The 23188-nt window shown below is 40.7% G+C and overlaps 2 long non-coding RNA genes across 2 annotated transcripts in view; one reads left to right on the forward strand and one right to left on the reverse strand.

The window, feature by feature from the left end:
- Positions 1 to 12245, reverse strand: part of LOC129636917 (uncharacterized) — a 28468-nt gene extending 16223 nt beyond the window's left edge. Inside the window, exon 1 of the long non-coding RNA XR_008707209.1 lies at positions 12107 to 12245. This is a non-coding gene — a long non-coding RNA (uncharacterized LOC129636917). The remainder of the gene's footprint in view (positions 1 to 12106) is intronic.
- Positions 12246 to 12846: 601 nt separating this feature from the next.
- LOC129636919 (uncharacterized) lies at positions 12847 to 19161 on the forward strand. The gene is made up of 4 exons (XR_008707211.1): positions 12847 to 12981; positions 13210 to 13367; positions 16954 to 17008; positions 18777 to 19161. It is a non-coding gene; the product is annotated as an uncharacterized LOC129636919 (long non-coding RNA).
- Positions 19162 to 23188: the final 4027 nt, after the last annotated feature.

Below are 23188 nucleotides of genomic sequence, written 5' to 3' on the forward strand. Positions count from 1 at the left end.
CCCTCTATCAACAGATAACATTACTTCTCCTAGAGGCAAGTGTCATTGTGGTTCAGACCTTAGCCATTCCACCTTCCCGTTGTGGTACCCACAGCAAGTTAACTTTTTATAATGGAGATAATACACAACTTTGGTGAACGTACTGGCTTAAGAAACAAAAGCATAATAGAAACTGATATTTGGAGCCTTTTTCCCAAACCAGTTTAAGAGTACCATCCTCAATGCAAACCAATAAGGGATTGACCCCTAATATCATTGCGAGCCTTCGTTACTCAAACACCCTTTAGGAGTTTAATAAAAACTTCCTGTTAACTTGTTAGGATGAAGTAGGTTTGTGATGAAGTTGTTTTTACTAAAATTCTGTTTTTTCATGTTCTACATATTGTGAAATAAAATTCATATTTTATGGAAACATGAAAAGATGGAAAATATGAAATATGAAAATTTAAACATTAAAAAGTGTCCTCTGCACTTTGGCCTGCTCTCTCCCTTCTACTGTGCATTGTGGACCTGTATTGAGTGTCCACCAAACCACCCCCTTCAGTAGAAGTAACAGCTCAACCATAAAGAACAACACGAGCTGTTGAAAAGCATCAGCAAGACAACTCTTTAAAAGATAACATTCCTTCTTAATCTTTTTTTCCTTCTTAATCTTGTAAGGGGCCACAATGATATTTAGATTTGGATTGTGTAAACTGTCAATAGTACATCATTTAATGTACAGCCCTCTGTCTCAAACTTACACAACTATGCCTTGACTTCTAACATGCAGAACGATTCTCAGAGCTTTCTGAGATGTAGTCCCTGAGTTATTATCCTCAATTTGACTAGAATAGAAATGTCTATTTCTTTTACTATTTTGATTAATTTATTTTAATTGAGGCTAATTATCTTACAATATTGTAGTGGTTTTTGCCATACATTGACATGAATCAGCCATGGGTGTACATGTGTCCCCCATCCTGAACCCCCTCCCCCTTCCCTCCCCATCCCATCCCTCAGGGTTATCCCAGTGCACTGGCTTTGAGTGCCCTGTTTCATGCATCAAACTTTGACTGGTCATCTATTTCACATATGGTAATATACATATTTCAGTGCTATTCTCTCAAATCATCCCACCCTTGCCTTCTCCCACAGAGCCCAAAAGACTGTTCTTCACATCTGTGTCTCTTTTGCTGTCTCGTATACAGGGTCATCATTACCATCTTTCTAAATTCCATATATATGCATTAATACACTGTATTCGTGTTTTTCTTTCTGGCTTACTTCACTCTGTATAATAGGCTCCAGTTTCATCCACCTCATTAGAACTGACTCAAATGCATTCTTTTTAATGGTTGAGTAATATTCCATTGTATATGTGTACCACAGCTTTCTTATCCATTCATCTGCCGATAGACATCTAGGTTGCTTCTGTGTCCTAGCTATTGTAAACAGTGCTGTGATGAACATTGGGGTACACGTGTCTCTTTCAATTCTGGTTTCCTCAGTGTGTATGCCGAGCAGTGGGATTGCTGGGTCATATGGCAGTTGTATTTCTGGTTTTTTAAGGAATCTCCACACTGTTCTCCATAGTGCCTGTACTAGTTTGCATTCCCACCAACAGTGTTAAGAGGGTTCCCTTTTCTCTGCACCCTCTCCAGCATTTATTGTTTGTAGACTTTTTGATAGCAGCCATTCTGACTGGCCTGAGATGGTACCTTATTGTGGTTTTGATGTGCATTTCTCTGATAATGAGTGATGTTGAGCATCTTTTCATGTGTTTGTTAGCCATCTGTATGTCTTCTTTGGAGAAATGTCTATTTAGTTCTTTGGCCCATTTTTTGATTGGGTCATTTATTTTTCTGGTATTTAAGCTGCATGAGCTACTTGTATATTTTTGAGATTAGTTGTTTGTCAGTTGTTTCACTTACTATTACTTTCTCCCATTCTTAAAGCTGTCTTTTCACCTTCTTTATAGTTTCCTTCATTGTGCAAAAGCTTTTAAGTTTATTTAGGTCCCATTTGTCTATCTTTGATTTATTTCCATTACTCGGGGAGGTGGGTCATAGAGGATCCTGCTGTGATTTATGTCAGAGATTGTTTTGCCTATGTTTTCCTCTAAGAGTTTTATAGCTTCTGTTCTTACATTTAGATCTATAATCCACTTTTGAGTTTATTTTTGTGTATGGTGTTAGAAAGCATTCTAGTTTCATTCTTTTACAGGTGGTTGACCAGTTTTCCAAGCACCACTTGTTAAAGAGATTGTCTTTAATCCATTGTATTTTCTTTCCTCCTTTGCAAAGATAAGGTGTCCATAGGTTTGTAGATTTATCTCTGGGCTTTCTATTTCGTTGCATTGATCTATATTTCTGTCTTTGTGCCAGTACCATATTGTCTTGACGACTGTAGCTTTGTGGTATAGTCTGAAGTCTGGAAGGTTGATTCCTCCAGTTCCATTCTTCTTTCTCAAGATTGCTTTGGCTATTTGAGGTTTTTTGTACTTCCATACAAATTGTGAAATTATTTGTTCTAGTTCTGTGAAATATACCATCGGTAGCTTGATAGGGATTGCTTTGAATATGTAGATTGCTTTGGGTAGTATATTCATTTTCACTATATTATTTCAGTACATGAACATGGTGTATTTCTCCATTTGCATCATCTTTGATTTCTTTCATCAGTATTTTATATTCATTGACAATGTCAGATCAACTTCAAATCCAGCTGTCTATCTCACACCTCATCCTCGTTTCTTGTTGCTTCCTCTTTCCACAACTCTCATCCTCTGAGTCATAGTCCCAGCAAGTCAGTCTATGGTTTAGCTAAAATTAAAAGAGACTATTCCTATGAAATGTTTAGGAGTGAGTATACAAATTTTACCTCTGAGGAAGTATAAACTGTTTTGAGCACTATTCCATTTTGGCAAACAAATGCAACTAGTCAAACAATAAACTGTCAATTTACTTATCCAGGACAGTCTCTCAGTACACTTCCAGTCATTTTGCCAGTATATGTGATCTAGAATAGCAGATTTCAACTGTGCAGGTTTACTTATACACAATTTTTTTTTCAACAACAAATACCCTGGTTGCAATGGAACACACAGGTACTCGTGGCAGTGGGGCAGCCACAGTGACAAAGACATAGACCAGAAGCAGTGACTTCACAAGGGCCCTTAGGAGGTTTGCCTGGGTATACAGGCTAGTCAGTAAAGGAAAAAGGAACTGACACTTTGTGAGTACCTATGTGCTTAGTAATAAGCCATTAGAGATAACCAAGAAGGGACAGAAACTTTTCTGATGACAAACTCTTGGAAATTTTTCTGAGCCCTGTGATTTCTAACAAGACATGCTGAAAGAGTGATCATGAGCATCTCTAGCCTAGCTCCAAGAATGGATGTTTTCAGGCTGACAAGAAAACAAACAAGTTCCTTCTTCTAGAACAAGCATATCTTTCTGTTCCTTTTCAGTGTTGCCAGCTTCCAAATTATTAACCCCTTAATCATATGATTGCAAGCTAGTGGTACAGTTAGGAGAGATGGGAGACAACAGCCTCCCATGAAAGAGGCCCTCCATCTGCAGTCCCTTGAAGACACCTGTTGTCTGTTGACTCAGAAGGACCTGGACTTTTCGAGCATTTTGGTGCTTGTAGCAAGTCAGATCAGACAAATGTAAGCAATCATACAGTTCCCTCCTACTGATTAACATCAGCCAACAGAGTCACTTGTCATCTGGTGACTATCCGATAGAGAAGAAAATTCAGAGTAGAGGCTTATTGCCTTTAGTTCTGGAGTCACTTGAATTTCCAAACTCCACTGCTGAACAAATCTGGCTCTCAGATTCTCTGACATCTAATCCTTATATTAGAAACTCCTCTTTTCTCTCCTCTACTATCAAGTGCCCTCGAGACTGATGGCCACCCAATTGCCCTGTATCAGTCGCCTTACCAGCCCTCTCCAAGCTGGAGGATGAGTATGGTTTCTGGCACTCACTCAGGAAACATCAGTGCCAGTCCTCTTATGTCTGTCCTACTTAGGGGAGAAAAAAAGCCTATCTAGCACTAATGTCCCCAGTACTCTGCTCAGTGGTCTGGCCACTTCTGAGGTAGCTACTCCCTGTGTCATGCAAGAGAATATGAGGAAAATAAAATCAATGTTGAGGTTTCTTGTGCTAGTGATAAAGAATCCACCTGCCAGTGCAGGAGATGCAAGAAACGCAGGTTTGATTTCTGGGTTGGGAAGATCCCCTGGAAAAGGAAATGGAAACCCACTCCAGTATTCTTGCCTGGAAAATCACATAGACAGAAGAGCCCGGAAGAATATAATCCAAGGGGTCTCTAAAGAGTCAGACACAACGGAGCACAACATTGAGGTTCCAGCCGGCACAGTGAAGGCTCCCTCGGCTCTCTTCGAGTGAAACGGCTACTCCCAGCCCATCTATAACCTGTGTACTCTTCTACTGAAATGCCAATAACCTCTTGTACTTTTTAATGATAATTTTCTCTCTTTAGAAGAGGGAACGCTGAAGAGGGACAGATAATTTGTCTCATTTATCTATCCAAAGTGTTTACCTCAGTTTTGACACATGAGCTCCTCAATTTGTCAGATTGAATATTTTTACATCCTGGAATTCATTCTAGAAGAGGTTGAGAATAAAAAATGTAATAACCACTAATTCTTACAGAAAGTACTGATATGAAATGAATAGCATTTTGATTTTTCATAGACAATAAAGAACTAAATGTGTTGCTGCTGCTGCTGCTAAGTCGCTTCAGTCGTGTCCAACTCTGTGCAACCCCATAGACAGAAGCCCACCAGGCTCCCCCGTCCCTGGGCTTCTCCAGGCAAGAACACTGGAGTGGGTGTGTTAGCATTCTCCAAAGAACCAGTGGTGCATATACATGCATGCATGTACATGTATGGGGTTTCTTATAAGAAATTGTTTCCAGCAGCCACTAAGGCTGGCAATCCCAATTTCTGCAGTTGGCAAGCTGCAGACCAGGGGAGCTGGTGCTGTAATTTAAACTGAATGCTAGCAGATTTGAGATCAGCAGTTGCCAACATTTCAGTTTTGGATTAAAGGCATGAAAAAGTCTCTATCCCAACTCAAAGGCAGTCCAGCAAGTAGCCCCTCTTGTTCAGGGGAGGGTCAGCCTTTTTGTTGTCGTCATGCCTTCAACTGATGGAATGAGGGCCACCCACCTAGGAAGGGCACTCTGCTTTACTCAGTCCATCAATTTAAATGTTAAACTAATCCAAGTACACTCTCACAGAAACACCCAACCTTTTGATTTTTCATAGACAATGAAGCATTAACTATGTTAGTGTTCCCCAAAGAACCAGTGGTGTAGGTCCATGTACACAGGTACATGTATGGGGTTTATTATAAGGAATTGGTTCCAGCAACCATTAAGGCTGACAGTTTTTCCAAATATTGTGGGCACCGTGTGCCCAAACAGGTTGACATATAAAATCTATCACATTGAGTATGTAAAAGTCTAAAGTGAATGGATCGTCCCCCTCTCTCCTCACATTCACTCAACAAACACTTAATAAGGACATACTATCTGCCAGGCATTACAGATTCTCTTGCTTCCCTCTCTTTTCTCTCATAGGGTCTAACATTCTGCCAAGGTGATGCGTGCACCCACATGACAGAAGGGACAAGTGAGCTGGGGCAGCACAGACATGATTGGAAACAATCAACATGAAAATGCCCAAGCACAGCCCCCAAGCAGGACTCTTTACTCTGATTTTCATTTCTAGACAATACTGCTAGGGAGAAATGCTTCCTCCCAGAGAAATCAAAGAAACATTTACTTGGAATGATTCACACAAAGGCTCTCAAACTTGACTGTACTTTTAAAGTCACCCAGGGAGCTTTAAAAGCCACTTATGCCTGAGCACTGATTAAATCAGAACATCTGGGGGTGGAGCCAAAGCATTCATAGTTTTTAAAAGCTCCCAAAGTGATTCTGATGTGTAGCCAGGGTTGAGAATCACCGATTTACATTAATTTACACAATCTTATGTGTTAGGCTTCTGATTGTAATTATTCAAGTGGTCACTTGCCTGTGGGGCTTCCCAGTGGTAAAGGAACCCACCTGTCAATGCAGGAGACACAGGTTAGATCTCCGGATCATGAAGATCCCCTGGAGGAGGAAATGGCAACAATCCAGTATTGTTGCCTGGAAAATTCCATGGCCAAAGGAGCCTGGCAGGCTACAGTCCATAGGGTCACAAAGAGTCAGACACAACTCAGCAACTGAGCATGCACTTGTCTGTACTCTATTCATCGTTCTTGCTGGGGTAGCTGATAAAGAGGAGGAATGGTACAGGACTGATAATGAACACCTGGTTAAGCTGTCCAGTTGGCTGGGGCGGGGGTGGGGGGAGGGAGGGGAATCAGTCCAGTGTTGCCACTGATAACTAGTTTTGGTCTGAAATTCACTGGCCCATGCATGTGTGTCAGCCACTTGCTAGGACCATTCCCACTTGCTCTGTTCTTCCTCTGTCTTGGTGCCATTGTTTATTCTCAATGACAGAGCCCAATATCAATGTCTGATCCACTTGCTTTGTCCTCTCTCACCCGAGCTTCTTACCAATTTTTCAAAGTAATGGGTAAAATTGTGTAGCTTATTTCTTCTACTGAGGTAGCATTGCACTTATGGCAGAAAGTGAAGAGGAACTCAAAAGCCTCTTGATGAAAGTGAAAGTGGAGAGTGAAAAAGTTGGCTTAAAGCTCAACATTCAGAAAACGAAGATCATGGCATCCAGTCCCATCACTTCATGGGAAATAGATGGGGAAACAGTGGAAACAGTGTCAGACTTTATTTCTGATTTCCAAAATCACTGCAGATGGTGATTGTAGCCATGAAATTAAAAGACGCTTACTTTGTGGAAGGAAAGTTATGACCAACCTAGATAGCATATTCAAAAGCAGAAACATTATTTTGCCAACAAAGGTCCGTCTAGTCAAGGCTATGGTCTTTCCAGTGGTCATGTATGGATGTGAGAGTTGGACTGTGAAGAAAACTGAGTGCCAAAGAATTGATGCTTTTGAACTGTGGTGTTGGAGAAGTTTGAGTGAACTCTGGGAGTTGGTGATGGACACGGAGGCCTGGCATGCTGCAATTAAAGGGGTCGCAAAGAGTTGGACAAGACTGAGCGACTGAACTGAACTGAGCATTGCAGACTCCTCACAGTAAGAGGTAATGGATTTTCCACTTATGGTCAAGGCAGCCCCGCTACAAAAGCAGAAGCAGCCTGGTTTATGCCAAATGGGCTCCCACAAAGAGGCAGGGATGATGGAGTGCAAAACAGTTTTCTGAACCCCACAGAAATGGACACTAGTCCATCTGCTGCTGCTGGGCCAAGAGGGGGCATCTTTCAGGGGGAGGCAGTCAAGCCCAAAGTCTTTTTCTCCCCAGGGTCCTGTCTCCCGTAACTAATGGGGTCAATTCTGAGAGACTCGGGACTTGCAGGGGTGATATACCTGAGCGGTTTAAGAACACAGGCTGTCCAGATGCCACAACTCAAATTAGAATTCCAACATTACCACTATTACCGATGTGACTTGGGGCAAATTACTTAACCTCTCTCATTTATTTGCTCAGTAATGATAGCACTTGCCTATTAAAGTTGCTTTGTAATTATAAGATATAAAGTATGTGGAAGGGTTATTTTGCACAGTGCTTGGCATATAGTAATGCTCAAGTCAACATTAGCTATTCTTAATGTAAATGTACCCCCCAGAAGTACATGTGTTTTGGATTATAACTAGTGACTAAGGAATTCTCATGTCCCATCAGAGTCTGGGCCACCTGTCATGAATACTAACTATTAGCTTAGTCTCACCACACCCCGAGCCAGGGAGAAGTCAAGCTGGTGGCCCATTAGGAATCACCCCATGCCCACATCACATCAGCCACTAGCAATAGGTGGACCCAGTCCTACATGGTAGACTCATCTTTCTGCCATATTGAATGTATAACCAGTCCCCACTCTACTGGTTTCCAATCCCAATCTCTCTCTAGTCTATCTCAAAGACTGAAGTGGGCCCTCGACCGCAGCCAGTTACTTAGAGGGCTTGAACCTTTGCCTTAATTCATGCAAACTCCTTTCCTCTAGGGGGCAGGTCTATGACCAACCCCATCCATCTTCATGCCTCCAAGTCCTGACTGAAAGCATTCCCTCAAAACAGACGTCTCCCCAAGTAGCCACTACCCCCAGCCTACACAGGACTCAACTCTCTGACTTGATATTCAGCTGCCAGGCTACCTACTAGTCTGGTGTTCTAATATATCTCCTCACATCCCTAACAAGAAGGAAGAGTTAGTTTAACCTTGGTCCAGCTAGCTCCGTCCCCTTCAGTAGGAGTTATGAGTGTCCCACAGAGTCACGCTTACACTGGGGATCTTAATCACCTTTGCTTCCAAAACACTATCCCTCACCTGCCTGCTGATCAAATCTTTGATCTTTAGCACATGTGGGTTTCTCCTCTTGCTCCCAACTCTCCTCCACTCGATTTTGATATTTCAGGGTAAGAATCATTTAATATATGACGGATGTCAAATACAGCAGTCAGTACACAGTTCCATGACAAACAGATTAATCTGTAGCAAAAGATCAGGATCCAAGTTTAATCCATTTTCTATGGCTTATGTGTGCATGCTGTCACTTCAGTTGTGTCTGACTCGTTGTGACCCACGGGCCATAGCCCACCAGGCTTCTCTGTCTACAGGATTCTGGAGGCAAGAATACTGGAGTGGGTTGCCATTCTGTTCTCCAGGGGATCTTCCTGACCCAGGGATCAAACTTGGGTCTCTTATGTCTCCTGCATTAGCAGGCCAGTTCTTTACCACTAGCACTACCTGGGGAAGCCTTCTATGGCTTGTAAACATTTCATAAACTTCTTTTGGTCTTTATATTACACAAAAACTATAAGCTTCTCCATATTTAAAATAACAGAAGTAACCCAAGTCAACGGTGAGGGGCTGCAAATTTTTCTTCATTTATTCAGTATCTTCATATGTGTATTTGTTCAGACAATGGGCTCCTGAATTTGGATTCCCAGGGAGAAGGTCAGCCACTTCCACTGCTCCGGGTCATGTTTCCAAACTTCACTGCACAAGAGGAGATGTGGCCCAATCCACATTTCCCCAGCAGAGAAACTTCTCTACCCATCATGAATTCCCTTGGAAGATAATTTCTTGCCATCTGAGCATGTCTGCCTTTCTGTATGACTTGATAATATCTGGGGGTCAAAATGTTTGCCAGTGGAACACTGTTGAACTAAACTAGTTGAGTGCTTCCCAAAGCAAGGGATACATTCCACTAGAAAATGATAAGTTGTAGGGAATACACAGAACATTAAATAACAGTGAGTCACATGGTGAGATATCACTCTCTCTTCAACTCTCTTCCAGCCTCTCTGGTCCAGGAGAAGGTTTCAGTTTGGTGCTAACATATCTCCAACACCTCTCTTGCACTTTCTAAATTGCCTTTTACAGAGAAGCCTGTGTCCCAGAATCTTCAGACTACCTTGTCTATCTTGGATTAACAAGGCTTTATTTTCATGTCTTCATTTTATGGTTACCTGCTATTTGTGATGTTGCATCTTTTCTTTTTAATTTGCAGTCATGATAGAACATTTCCTTTAAAAAAATTTAAAATGAGCCAACTTAAAAGAGTAGCAAGTTAGAATACAGGCATACTCATGTTGCAAAACTTGCCAAGGTAAACACACAAATTGAAACTCAGCTCCTGATTTTACCAATGACACCTGGGACCTGATGACGATACTGATGCCCATGGTCGCAATGTTTGGTTGATAGTGAAGCTGAGACAAGAACCAGGCCTTTCAACTCTGAGTCAGTACTGCTCCATAATTCCATTAGGAGCTTGACAAAGCAAAAGAGGAACATAGTGAGTCTTAATGTGCTTGGGTATCCTGGTTAGAACTACTACACCTGGCTGGGAAACCTTCCAGTGCAGCATTTAAAAAGAGACTTCCTAGAGACTATTATATAGAGTGAAGTAAGTCAGAAACAGAAAAAAAAAAAAAAAAGTTATCGCATACTAATGCATATATATGGAATCTAGAAAGGTGGTCCTAATGAACCTATTTGCAGAGCAGCAATGGAGACACAGACAAAGAGAACAGACTTATGGACATGGCTGGGGTCAGGAGAGGGTGGGAGGTTTGAAGACCGTAACATGGAAACATACATTACCATATGTAAAATAGATAGCAAATGGGAATTTGCTGTATGACTCAGGGAACTCAAACCAGGGTTGAGAGGGGTAGGATGGGGAGGGAGGTGGAAGGGATGTTCAAGTGGGAGGGGACGTGGGTAAACCTACGGCTGATTCATGTTGATGTTTGGTATAAACCAATGCAATACTGTAAAGCAATTATCCTTCAATTAAAAATAAATGAATCAATAAATAAAATTACAAATTTACTACCAAAAAAGTGACTCCCTTCTCCTATGTACATCTTCTAGGTTGTATATTAACGTTTAGGCCTTCATTTCAGAAATAAGGAGAAATAAAGTGAGTTTATTACAGGATAGTGAATGTTTTGCCTCGATTTCACAAGTGAGAAAATAAGAAAAAAAAATGCTTTTTTTTTTAAATTTTATTTTTAAACTTTACATAACTGTATTTGAATCAGTTCTAATGAGGTGGATGAAACTGGAGCCTATTATACAGAGTGAAGTAAGCCAGAAAGAAAAACACCAATACAGTATACTAACGCATATATATGGAATTTAGAAAGATGGTAACAATAACCCTGTGTACGAGACAGCAAAAAAAAAATGCTTTTGAAATTAAGCTGCTGCTGCTGCTAAGTCACTTCAGTCGTGTCCGACTCTGTGCGACCCCATAGATGGCAGCCCACCAGACTCCCCCATCCCTGGGATTCTCCGGGCAAGAACACTGGCATGGGTTGCCATTTCCTTCTCCAATGCATGAAAGTGAAAAGTGAAAGTGAAGTCGCTCAGTCGTGTCCGACCCTCAGCGACCCCATGGACTATAGCCTTCCAGGCTCCTCCATCCATGGGATTTTCCAGGCAAGAGTACTGGAGTGGGGTGCCATTGCCTCTCCGTTGAAATTAAGCAGCAGTCCCCAATCAGACAATAGCATAATTACATCCAATATTGTAACAGTACTATTTTTTTCATGTCAACAATCACCTAGTTATTTAATTCCCTAATGCAAAACAAGGCAGAATGTTATCTTTTGCTGAGAGATTAATATATTGTAAGGAAGAATGACCTCCCACACACTAAGCACATCAGGCAGTGTTTTTTGCCACACAGAGAACAGACTGGATACACATCTCACCATTGGGGGAATACGGTGTTTTCAAAGAACATACACGCTTTTAAGATACCATTTCTTTCCACACTTAAGATTATTCTTTGCAGCTGATTATCATTAGATTTCTCATTGCCTAGATACTTTAGGTTCATCCATGGCCTATCAGGGGTAGCTCAGATGTAATTACAAGTAACAAACATTGGTGGACCATGGCCAAGCCTACTGTAGCTTTAACCAACCAGCAGTAGTTACTTTTATTGGAAACTCTGCTAAGTATTTTGCATGCATCACTTCACATACCCTTCACAACACCCCTGAGATCCCTCTCTTTTGTATAAGGAATCCAAAGCTTAGAAAGTTAAATTCTTACCCAAAGTTACAAGAGGTTGCAGAACCAGGATTTGAAGGTACACATTTCTGACTCCCCAAAACAAACAGCTAAACACAAACTCTCTGAGAACTTGCCATGACAATGCAGCACTCTGTGCCAAGTAGGTGGCACAGCCAACTCAGACCAAATCACAGTTTACTCATAACCTCTACAGGCTGGTTATTTCTAAAAATTTTCCGGGTTGATAATGGTGTTGAAATAAAAAAGGATTTTCTTAATCACCATTTTTAGGGAAAGAAAGTTCGTAATACCCCATAATGCAGCCATTTTTTAAAATAAAAAATTCACTTACATAGAATTATAGAATAATAAAATATCTATGTAACTGTAATAGTTTACTTGTTAATGCTAGAAAAAAAAATTACCAAACTTAGTGACTTAGAACAACACAAATTTGTTCTCTTACAGCTCTGAAGGTCTGAAGTCCGAAAACAGTCTCACAGAGCTGAAGTTAAGGTGTCGGCAGGCTGCTCCCTCTGGAAGCTCTGAAGGAAAATTCCTTTCCTGGACTTTTCCGCTTCTGCCTCCCTCAGCTCCTAGCTGCTTCCCGGCATTACCACAGCCTCTCACTACCTCCTTCACATCCACTACTGACTTTGGGTTTCCTGCCCCACTTCTAAAAGAACACTTGTGATGTATTGGGCCCACCTGGCTACCCCGCGCTAACCTCCCCACCTGAAGACTCTTATTTAATCACATCAGTAAAGCCCCTTTTGCCTTGAAAGATAACTTACTCACTGATTTTAGGACATAAACATCTTTAGGCCATTATTGTGTCTAGCGCAATTACCAACATTTACAGGGTTTTTTTCTACTTGAAACAGAATTTTAAATTAAATTGGAAAGGGATCTAACCTTTATTGCAATTGCCTGCATCCAATTTCCAATGAATTTATGGTTTTCCAGGGCTTAATTTCATGGCTAAGCAATGATTTTCTTTTTTTTTTTTTTTTTTTTCCCTTCTGGTTGGAAACTTTCTGGAGCACATGGATGCAGTGATGGTGCTTACTCAGCAGCTTGAATGAACGTCTGTGCAGGAACCACTGCGATGGGCATATTTTAAAACGGTTTCCTCCAAGTGATCAGAACAGGGCCAGGCCTCGAGTTTAGAAGCAGCCTGATTGGGTCATTTATTTTTCTGGAGTTGAGCTGTAGGAGTTGCTTGTATATTCTCGAGATTAGTTGTTTGTCAGTTGCTTCATTTGCTATTATCTTCTCCCATTCTGAAGGCTGTCTTTTCACCTTGCTAATAGTTTCCTTTGATGTGCAGAAGCTTTTAAGGTTAATTAGGTCCCATTTGTTTATTTTTGCTTTTATTTCCAATATTCTGGGAGGTGGGTCATAGAGGATCCTGCTGTGATGTATGTCAGAGACTGTTTTGCCTATGTTCTCCTCTAGGAGTTTTATAGTTTCTGGTCTTACGTTGAGATCTTTAATCCATTTTGAGTTTATTTTTGTGTATGGTGTTAGAAAGTGTTCCAATGTTCATCGCAGCACTGTTTATAATAGCCAGGACACGGAAGCAACCTAGATGTCCATCGGCAGATGAATGGATAAGAAAGCTGTGGTACATATACACAATGCAGTATTATTCAGCCATTAGAAGGAATACATTTGAATCAGTTCTGGTGAGGTGGATGAAGCTGGAGCCTATTGTACAGAGTGAGGTAAGCCAGAAGGAAAGGCACCGATGCAGTATACTAGCGCATATATATGGAATTTAGAGGGATGGTAACAATAGCCCTGTGTGCGAGACAGCAGAAGAGACACTGATGTATGGAACAGTCTTGTGGACTCTGTGGGAGAGGGAGAGGGTGGGAAGATTTGGGAGAATGGCGTTGAAACATGTAAAATATCATGTATGAAATGAGTTGCCAGTCCGGGTTCGATGCACGATGCTGGATGCTGGGGGCTGGTGCACTGGGACGACCCGGGGGGATGGAATGGGGAGGGAGGAGGGAGGAGGGTTCAGGATGGGGAACACATGTGTACCTGTGGCGGATTCATTTTGATATTTGGCAAAACTAATACAGTTATGTAAAGTTTAAAAATAAAATAAAATTAAAAAAAAAAAAGAAGCAGCCTGAAAACTGCTGCAAGAAAAAAAAAAGAGAGAGAGAGAGCGATATTATAAAATGCAGAGGGCAGTTAAATAAATACATTCACTGTTAGCAGTTCACTGGGAATAGGTAAGGGAGCAAAGAGAATTAAAGGAGAGAGAGAAGAAAACTTGCAGCTTCTTGACTAATCCATTGAGCCAGTTAATCATGTTCTGATTAGAACACATATAGCAAGAAATGCTATGCTATGCTAAGTCACTTCAGTCGTGTCCGACTCTGTGCGACCCCATAGATGGCAGCCCACCAGGCTCCCCCGTCCCTGGGATTCTCCAGGCAAGAACACTGGAGTGGGTTGCCATTTCCTTCTCCAATGCATGAAAGTGAAAAGTCAAAGTGAAGTCGCTCAGTGGTATCCAACTCGTAGCGTCCCCATGGACTGCAGCCCACCAGGCTCCTCCGTCCAAGGGATTCTCCAGGCAGGAGTACTGGAGTGGGGTGCCATTGCCTTCTCTGTATAGCAAGAAAACATGCCCCATATTCCTGGAAGGTTTATCATCTAACTGTGGAAAAGAAGAGATCCACAGTGCTAAGAAGCCCTTGTTATGGGAAGGAATACCAACCAACCAACCAACCAACCAACACTTGGCAAATTCTGCGTACAGCAAGCCCATGCAGAAATATATTTGTTTTTGTTTTGTTTCTCGTTTGAATTGGTATTTAGAGAAAGTCCATTCACTTAATGCCCTAAGGAGAGATGGACAGTCTCCTGGCATCTCATTCTGATTAAAAAAAAAAAAAGATCCCTACAAGGGTTGCTACACAGATAGAGCTGAATGTTTCAAAGGTTCAAGTTGCTGCTTCTAAAAGAATGAAGTGACATTGAAACTACATTTGTAAAGAGATCAACAGACTTCTAATACTGGAAACTCCTTTACCTAGATGTTTCTGTTTATTCAGGCTTGCTTCTAATGACATTTGAATGTGTATATTCATTTCCTAGGAGGGCATTAACTAATACACAATGTTACTTAATTAAGAAGCTATAATACAGCTTGTTTAAAAAAAAATGAGAAAAAGTGCTTTGAAGCAACTAGCCATACCTCATAAAATATTCTTATTACCCTAATTAGAATTCTTTTTTATCAGTGAGGAGAGAGAAAAAGAGGGAACAAAGCCTTTGGGACTGGTTGATTCTAAAACTTGCTCCAGTATTTTTCAAACTTTAATGAATATACAAAACAGTCAAGGATAGTGTTAAAATGCAGATTATGGTTTAGTAGGAAGGAGAAGGGGCAAAGGGGAAATGCAGATGGATTCTGTTTTTTTTATAAGTCCCTAAGTGATGTCACTGTGCTATTCTTCCCCCTTTAAGCAGTGACCACATAGAAAACTTTATAAAATAATTACAAATTCCAAAGTACCACTGCAAACTTTCCTGCAGATCTGTAATTTCAACAGGCCCCTTCTGACTGTATCTATATCACCAGCTTTACACTCAATCAATGAGCTGAGGTGGCACAACCCAAATGCCTGCGGAGGGCATGTGGTTATATAAATATTTGAAATAGATTAATTTTAAAACAGGTACTAAGCTGGTTAGGTTGGAACTAAGCTTCAGACCAGCTTCAATCACGTGCCTTTTAACATGCTTCGCAGTCAGAAAACAATAGCAAATAATGGTATACGTTATAACCTCTGAGTCTAGAGTTGGCAGTCTTAACATTTTGGAGGCCATGTCCCCTGTGAGAATTTGATATAAATTACGTGACATCTACCCCCTAAAAAAGTCTACAAACATCTACACACACATTTCATCAAGAGTTTCAGGAAACTGCATCTTTCCTGGTCTGTCCATGGATTCTTTAAGAGTTTGTGAATGTCCAGCTAATTTTAATTCAGAAGGTATGAAAGAAAATAAAGAATTTTCACATTAAAATAAAGAAATGGTGTTTGCCTGGGATTGCTAATGTGCATCCACACACACGTACTATAGTTTTGGCCTGTGTGGTTCTACAGTGGAATTATTTTAACATCTATTCCTGTAAACTGTCTTAGGAATTTATGTTTCATAATATTTTACACTTCACTGTGTAATAATTGAGGGTTATAGAATCGAGCATTACTCGATTGAGTAACGAGTTGCAATATGTGACATTACACTGAAAAAACTCTTCTCATCATTTCTCCTCATTTAAAGGTATCAATTATAAAACATTCACTGTAAAGGGTAAACTAAGAAATACCAGCAAATATTAGTTTTTCACTAATACATGAAAATACATGAAATTTGTACAAAAAAATGTATTATAACAGCCAAAAAATAAGAGGAAGAGGGATGATCTGAAGATGTATCTAAGCATTTACTGCTGCCTTAGCCACATGATTACTAATAAGGCTTTGAAGTCAGTACACAATAGGGCTTTCCTGGTGGCTTAGCTGGTAAAGAATCCACCTGCAATGTGGGAAACCTGGGTTCAATCCCTGGGTTGGGAAGATCCCTTGGAGAAGGCCCACTCCAGTATTCTGGCCTGGAGAATTCCATGGACTGTATAGTTCACGGGGTTGCAAACTAGGGCATGACTGAGCAACTTTCACTTCACTAGGTACCAACTTTTCTGTTTTACATGATGAAAAAGGGAGTTTAGAATTTCAGAAATGATTTGCTTGTTTGAATATAAACCTTTCTTGATAAGTAGCCTTGGTGTTTAGAGTCCAGAATACAACTGTGCCATATCACTGGTAATAATGGGAAGTACCTTGACCTCTGAGAGTAAAATTTTAAATCAACAGAGAATTGATCAAAGTGAAATTATGCAAAATCAAACCTACAGAATTAGAACTGGTCTCATAAAAGCACAACTTACCTAAGGTCCACATGAATATAATAAATATCCAAAGTAAGACTGTGGCAATTATGAATGGAGATAGATCAGTCACTGTAGCATTTAAAAGACTTCACAAAATCAAATTATAATAGTGCACAACCACACCTTATGACGTTATGTTCAATAGACTTTAGTTATTCATCCCTATTATTAGGTGGAAAAACCAAACCATCTTAGCCTAATTCCATTAAATATTTGGCCCTTCTGACTTTTTTCTTGATCTTTTGCATTGTGCTTTTCCATTGCTAATGTAATGAATTTCTATAAACTAAGTGGCTTAAAAAAAACACAAATTTATTCTCTTTTAGTTCTGGAGGTTGGATGTCTGAAGTGTCAACTGGATATTTTCTGAAGGCTCCAAGGGTAAAGAATCCTCCTTCTTATCCTATTCCAGCTTATGGTGGCTGTCCATGGGTGTCCCCATCCTTGGATGGTGGCCATCCCACTCCAGTCTTTGCTTTTGTTGTCACATTGCCTTTTCCAATCCTAATCGCCCACCTCCATCTTTCAGGACCCCTTTCATTACCTTGCAACCACCTGGATAATTGAGAATGAAAACCTTCCTATCTCAAGATCTTTAAATCAGTAGCATGTGAAAAGTCCGTTTTGCCATATAAGGTTACACAGATTTAGGAATTAGTATGTGGATATGTTGATTTCTGCAAGCTTCAGAACACTGACACATACATGTGGATTAATTGCTTGGGGCAGACTTACAAACTCACATGCCTGACGTACAAAACCAGACTGTTCATTTCTTTTGAGACATACGATATGTAAGGACTGAAATATTTAAGCTTATATGGAGAGCTCTCCTCCCAATGGAGGAGTCACAAGAGACACAGGTTCAATCCCTGGGTCAGGAAGATCCCTTGGAGGAGAGCATGACAACCAGTATTCTCACCTGGAGAAACTGACAGACAGGGGAGCTTGGCAGGCTATAGTCCATAGGATCACAAAGAATTGGACAAGACTAAAATGACCTAGCATAGGTGCACAGTATAATCTTTAGGGCAAACACTAAAAAGACTAATACAAAAAGATATAGCCAAACAGCCAATAGAAAATTAAAATAGAATACTAAAAATATTCAAGTAATCCAAAAAAAGGCAGGAAAGAAAGAAAAGGCGAACAAAAACCAAAGTGAAAAAGAAAACAAATAAAATCGGCCTTCCATATTCATGGGTTCTACATACACAAATTCAACAAACCACAGATTGAAAATATTTGAACACAAAATTCAAAATTTCAAAAAAGCAAAACTTGAATTGGTGGCACTCCAGCAACTATTTTCATAGCTCTTACATTATAAATGATAAATAATCTAGAGATAATTTAAAGTATGTCTGAGAGATCTTATACTATGAAGTCAAGCTATTATTGAACTCTAGAGCTAGAGACCCTCATCTTCATCAGTCTACCCATATCACCACCAGCAGCAGCCACAAGAACACTATATACCTCTTGGCTGACTTCTAATGATAATGAGCCACTGTTCTTTTCAAAGAACTTTTGCTGACATTCTTAGTTTATTCATTTACACACACATACACACACACCACTTCCACCATCTCTACCACTGCTAAGGAAAAAAACAATTATATTGTAGCTATCAAAAGTAGTATTCTTTGCCATATTTTTATCTATGTTCCTCTCCTTTGAAGATCAAGAAAGAGAGTAATGATTATTCTATCATTATTTTGAGCGATAATTGCCTTTCTGAACAATCCTAATTGACAAATGTATTTGTCAATTTGCGCCATGTCCAGATGGTCACAATTCTGTGAGTTAACAGGCGCAACATTTGGTTACAAATCTGAAATAAATGTATCTCCAGGTCAAGTTCTGACAAGCCTAGAACTTACTCTGTTAAAAACCTTGCCTCAACCTCAGGAACCCTGTTGGGGGAGAATAGACTGAAAGAAAAGCTAATAACCTACATGTGTCAGTCACCATGAGCCACTGGAGAACCTGAATTCTTCCCCAGGGAAGACAAAAATGTGTCTGGAGAGCACATCAGAGCTCACTGACAGATACCAATACACTTGAAGTTATGAAAAATCGGTGTAAAATAAAATAGTCCCAGTATAGCTCTTATTGTATCTACACTCTTTAAAAATATTTTTTTCAGCTATTCCATCAAAGTGATGAGTCTCTTGGACTTCCCTCGTGGACCTGTGGCAGAGAATCCGCCTGACAATGCAGTGGACATGGGTTTGATCCCTGGTCCGGGAAGATCCCACATACTGAGGATTAACTAAGCCCAGGAGCCTAAAGCCTGCACTTTGCAACAAGAGAAACCACTGCAATGAGAAGCCTGCACACCGCAACTAGAGAGTAGCCCCCACTTGCCGCAACTACAGAAAGCCTGAGTGCAGCAATGAAGACCCAGCACAGTAAAAAATAAATAAAAATAAAATTTAAAATAATGAGTCTCTTTATTCACCCCTTGAATCTAGGCCAGTCCTGTGATGTGCTTTGGCTAATAAAATATGGAGAAAGCGATGATGTTATGCCAGTTCTGAGCTGAAGTCTCAAGAGGCATTTTGTGCTTACCTTTTCCTTCTTGGAACCCTGCCACAATCATATGAACAAACCCGAGCTAGCCTGCTGCAGGAGAGCTCAGCTGTACTAGCCAAGACTGTCCTAGCCCAGCCTCCAACCAGCTGATCCACATACGTGTAAGAAAGCCTAGGCAAGACCAGCAGAGTTGCTTATCCAACCCACAGCTGCTCGCAGACACAGAATGAGCCCATGGGAGACCAGAACCGCCTAGCCAACAGACTTCAAACTAAATATACTTGTATCTTTAAACAATTAAGATTTGGTTTCATACAAATTTTTAGGCAATAGATGACTAAAACATAAATAGATGAGAGTATCAATATTGCCATCATCAGAGATGTAGACCTTTAGGAAGTATCTGGATCTAATTTCCTCAGTTTATGAAAAATAAAGATAAAATATAGAGAATATGAACTAAGAGTTACAAGCGCCAGCTAGCTCTTTTCTTTACTATATTTAGCTAATATTACAAAATTTCCTTGATCAGTTCTATTACAATAAATATATTACTAACTAGCACTTTGGCACTAAATATAGACAGATATTTACACTAAAAATTTTATATCGGGTTTTCCCTATAATATCGGGAAATAAAGATTCTCAGAATCACACATGGAATGCCTATCAATATGAATTTTGTAACACAAGGGCCCACGTCCTACAGTTTCACTACATTTGACTGCGTCCCACTACGGTAAGGCACAGAGCTGCCACTTATATTGGGCTGAAATTTTAAAATCAGTACACTAAGCAAATAATTGCAGTTCAAATTATCCTTGAAAATGTCTTTGCCTATAAATTACAACACCAGCTGTTAGGAAGTCCACCAGAGTCAGTTTTTTTCCTCCAGTATTGAACAGACAGCTAGAGTTTGGGAGGGAGAGAGGTTAATATCAATAGATAGATTGTGTATCAGAGTCCACGTTGAATTTTAAAAGAAATAAACACACATGGCCATGTGTTTTATAAATGGTTAGATGCTCACACTGCAAGAGATATATGAGATTTGAAACCTACTAAATGATCATCATACTCACCTCTTCCATCTCATTTTTCCTTTGGCCCGTAAGCCAGACCGACAGATGGAATCATGATATTAAAATTTGCTCTTTCTCTATTCCTGTGTCCTTCCATTGCCAAGTATTTAAACACTTAAATTCACAAAAGTTAAATGTGTATCTGGTGCAACTTCACTCTACTGTTGCAGGAAAACATAACATGCCACCCCTTCCAGAGTCATCAAGGAAGTAAGCATATGTGGAAAACTGGAAAGGTTGACACATGAGCAGTCAGGAACCCCTAGTCTCGATCCCTGATCTGGCACTAACTTGCTACGTGACCTTGCTGTGTGTCAAAATCCATTTGCCATCTCTGGAGCTCGGTTCCCTCACCTGTAAAACAATTTTTGACTCAGAGAAATGCGCCTTAACCCCTTTATACCAAGAGATAAAACACAGCAGGTAAAATGTGACCGCTTCCAGGAAATTAAAAAAGGGTGGGGGAGGGGTGGGATTGATGCAAGGCTCCTATTCTTCAGGGAACAACTGGCTTCCCAGCAGCTCTCCTGGATGCTTCCTGAGACCCAGACTTCTGCCTTCCGACAGACACACTGTCCACTCATGGATTCTGTGATGTCCTGGATCCAGGGTGCAACAGTCCTGAGCTCCAGCCTCCACTCCTTCCCCTGTTACCGGCATAAATCTTGGCAACTTACTTAAGCTATCTATAACTTCAATTTCCTCATGCATGCAACTAATCATATATATTTAACCTACACATGTAATAATAGTTGGTATTTTTGTTAAATATATAAGATAACATATGTTAAGCCCAGTTATTTTGTGCCCCTTGGGATCATTTAAACATTCCAAAAGCAACAAAAACAGAACGCTACTTTCTTAAGCAATAAAATAAAAATAAATAAATGGGAATAGTGAGCTCAGGAAACAGGAGAGCAACCAGACCTTGGAAAGACTGGACCCAGGGCAGACTGGGGTATCTGCACAGTAGGATAAATGTCCCTACATGGGTCTCTGTCCCATCGACCCTCTGTGTTTAGGATGGAATTGCTGATAGACATAACCCAGGTGGCTTAGCTTGGATCATAGGACTACATCTGATCAAAGGGAAAGAGCCCTGTGAGGGAAAACCCCATTCAGGCTGCACACGGTGAATACGAGTGAACTCCCTGAAAGAAGGAGGCCCTGTTACTAGAATCAGAGACCAGATGCTGCTGGGAAGGGAGAAACTATATTCCACACCCAGTCATGAGAGTTATCATCAATGTTACACAATGGTTAAATCCTTCTAAAAAGTTACTGTTGGGTTTTGGGGTTGTTTTTAATGGCCTGTCCAATGAAATCACCCTCTGGGTGTGACTTTGCCGTGATCTCTCCTGCTCCCCAACCTGCCTGCTGTTGGGCCTTTTGTGGTTCCAACCACTTTCCCATTGAAAGTCTTGCTGAGTTTTGTTTGTTTGTTTGTTTTTCTTTGTTTTGTTTGGCCACACCACACGCCATGTGCAATCTTAGCTCCCCAACCAGTGACTGAACCCATGCCCTCTGTGTTGGAAGGATGGAGTCTTAACCACTGAACCCGGGAAGTTCCAGTCTGCTGAGTTTAATTGTCTTTAGGGACCCAACTCTTCACGAAGGTTAACTGGGCCACAAAACACCATTAATCCAGTGGGTAGGCTTAGGTATCCTTAAAAGACTTGGTTTTCTTCAGTTATAGAACCATAAAAACCCCACATAACTGATGAATGAAAAAATTCAGAAACTGTGATCTTCACCCAGAAACAACACAAAGAAACTCAGAAACCAGAGCAGGAATGTCGCCTCTGCATGAACTCCTCTCTCCGTGACTCCCTTAGGCTGCTTGAACAGCTATCACAGGCTCAGTCTGGTCTTCTGAACCCTCTGTGACATTAGGTCAGAGAGTAACATCAACAATGTACTTAGCCAGGAGGGAATTAGGAGATGAGAAAAATCAGGGGCAAAAGAGACCAAAATGAATAGTGCACGCTGTTCTTTGTAATTTTTCTTAGCAAAAGGAGGAAATGTTTGGTCTATACGTTTAGGCTCAAGAGCTCCAGATCCTAATGTGTATTGTCTTGTGATTCTTTTAATCTGTGGCTTTTTCTTTCCCAGCACAAAATACCTGGATAAAAATTCCACCTGCAATCTGAAAGTGAGGAACCATAATTCAGTCTAAATTAGTTTTCAGGATAACAGAACCACTAGATGTCAGGATGCTGGGTTCTCATCTAACTGCCAACCACTGCCTAACTTGAGGGGCAGTGCTTTCCTTCTATGGGTCTCAGTGTTCTCATCCCTCAAGTGAGGGTGCTGAACCACATGTTTCTAAGGTCCCTTCCTTCCTGATTTATTAGTCAGTGAAGCTAGGATCAGAGGGATTCTTAGGAACAAATGTTTCCAGTGTATTGAGAGGGCTTCCCTGTTGGCTCAGATGGTGAGGAATCTGCCTGCAATGTGGGAGACTCAGATTTGATCCCTTGCTTGGGAAGATCCCCTGAAGAATGGAATAGCAACCCACTCCAGTATTTTTGCCTGGAGAAGTCCACAGACAGAAGAGTCTAGCAGGCTACAGTCCATGGGGTCACAAAGAGTCGGACACGACTGAGTGTATATTGAGAAACCAAGTCTCCTGGGAAAGACATACATGAAGATTAAAGTGAATCATTTTCCCACCTTGATCTGAAAGATCAAGGGCTGAAGAGCTGAAAAGTGCACTTGTTGATGTTACTAGAGAGCTCTGGAATATCACTCTTCATGAGCATGTGTTCTACAGTATTTGAGATGACAATAAAAGCCAGAAGTCAGTAAACTTTTTCTGAAAACGTGAAAGTGAAAGTTTCTCAGTCGTGTCCGACTCTTTGTGACCCTCATGGATTATACAGTCCATGGAATTCTCCAGGCCAGAATACTGGAGTCATTTCTTTCTCCAAGAGATCTTCCC

This window comes from Bubalus kerabau, chromosome 22 (genome assembly GCF_029407905.1).
Source record: "Bubalus kerabau isolate K-KA32 ecotype Philippines breed swamp buffalo chromosome 22, PCC_UOA_SB_1v2, whole genome shotgun sequence".
Classification (NCBI taxonomy): domain Eukaryota; kingdom Metazoa; phylum Chordata; class Mammalia; order Artiodactyla; family Bovidae; genus Bubalus; species Bubalus kerabau.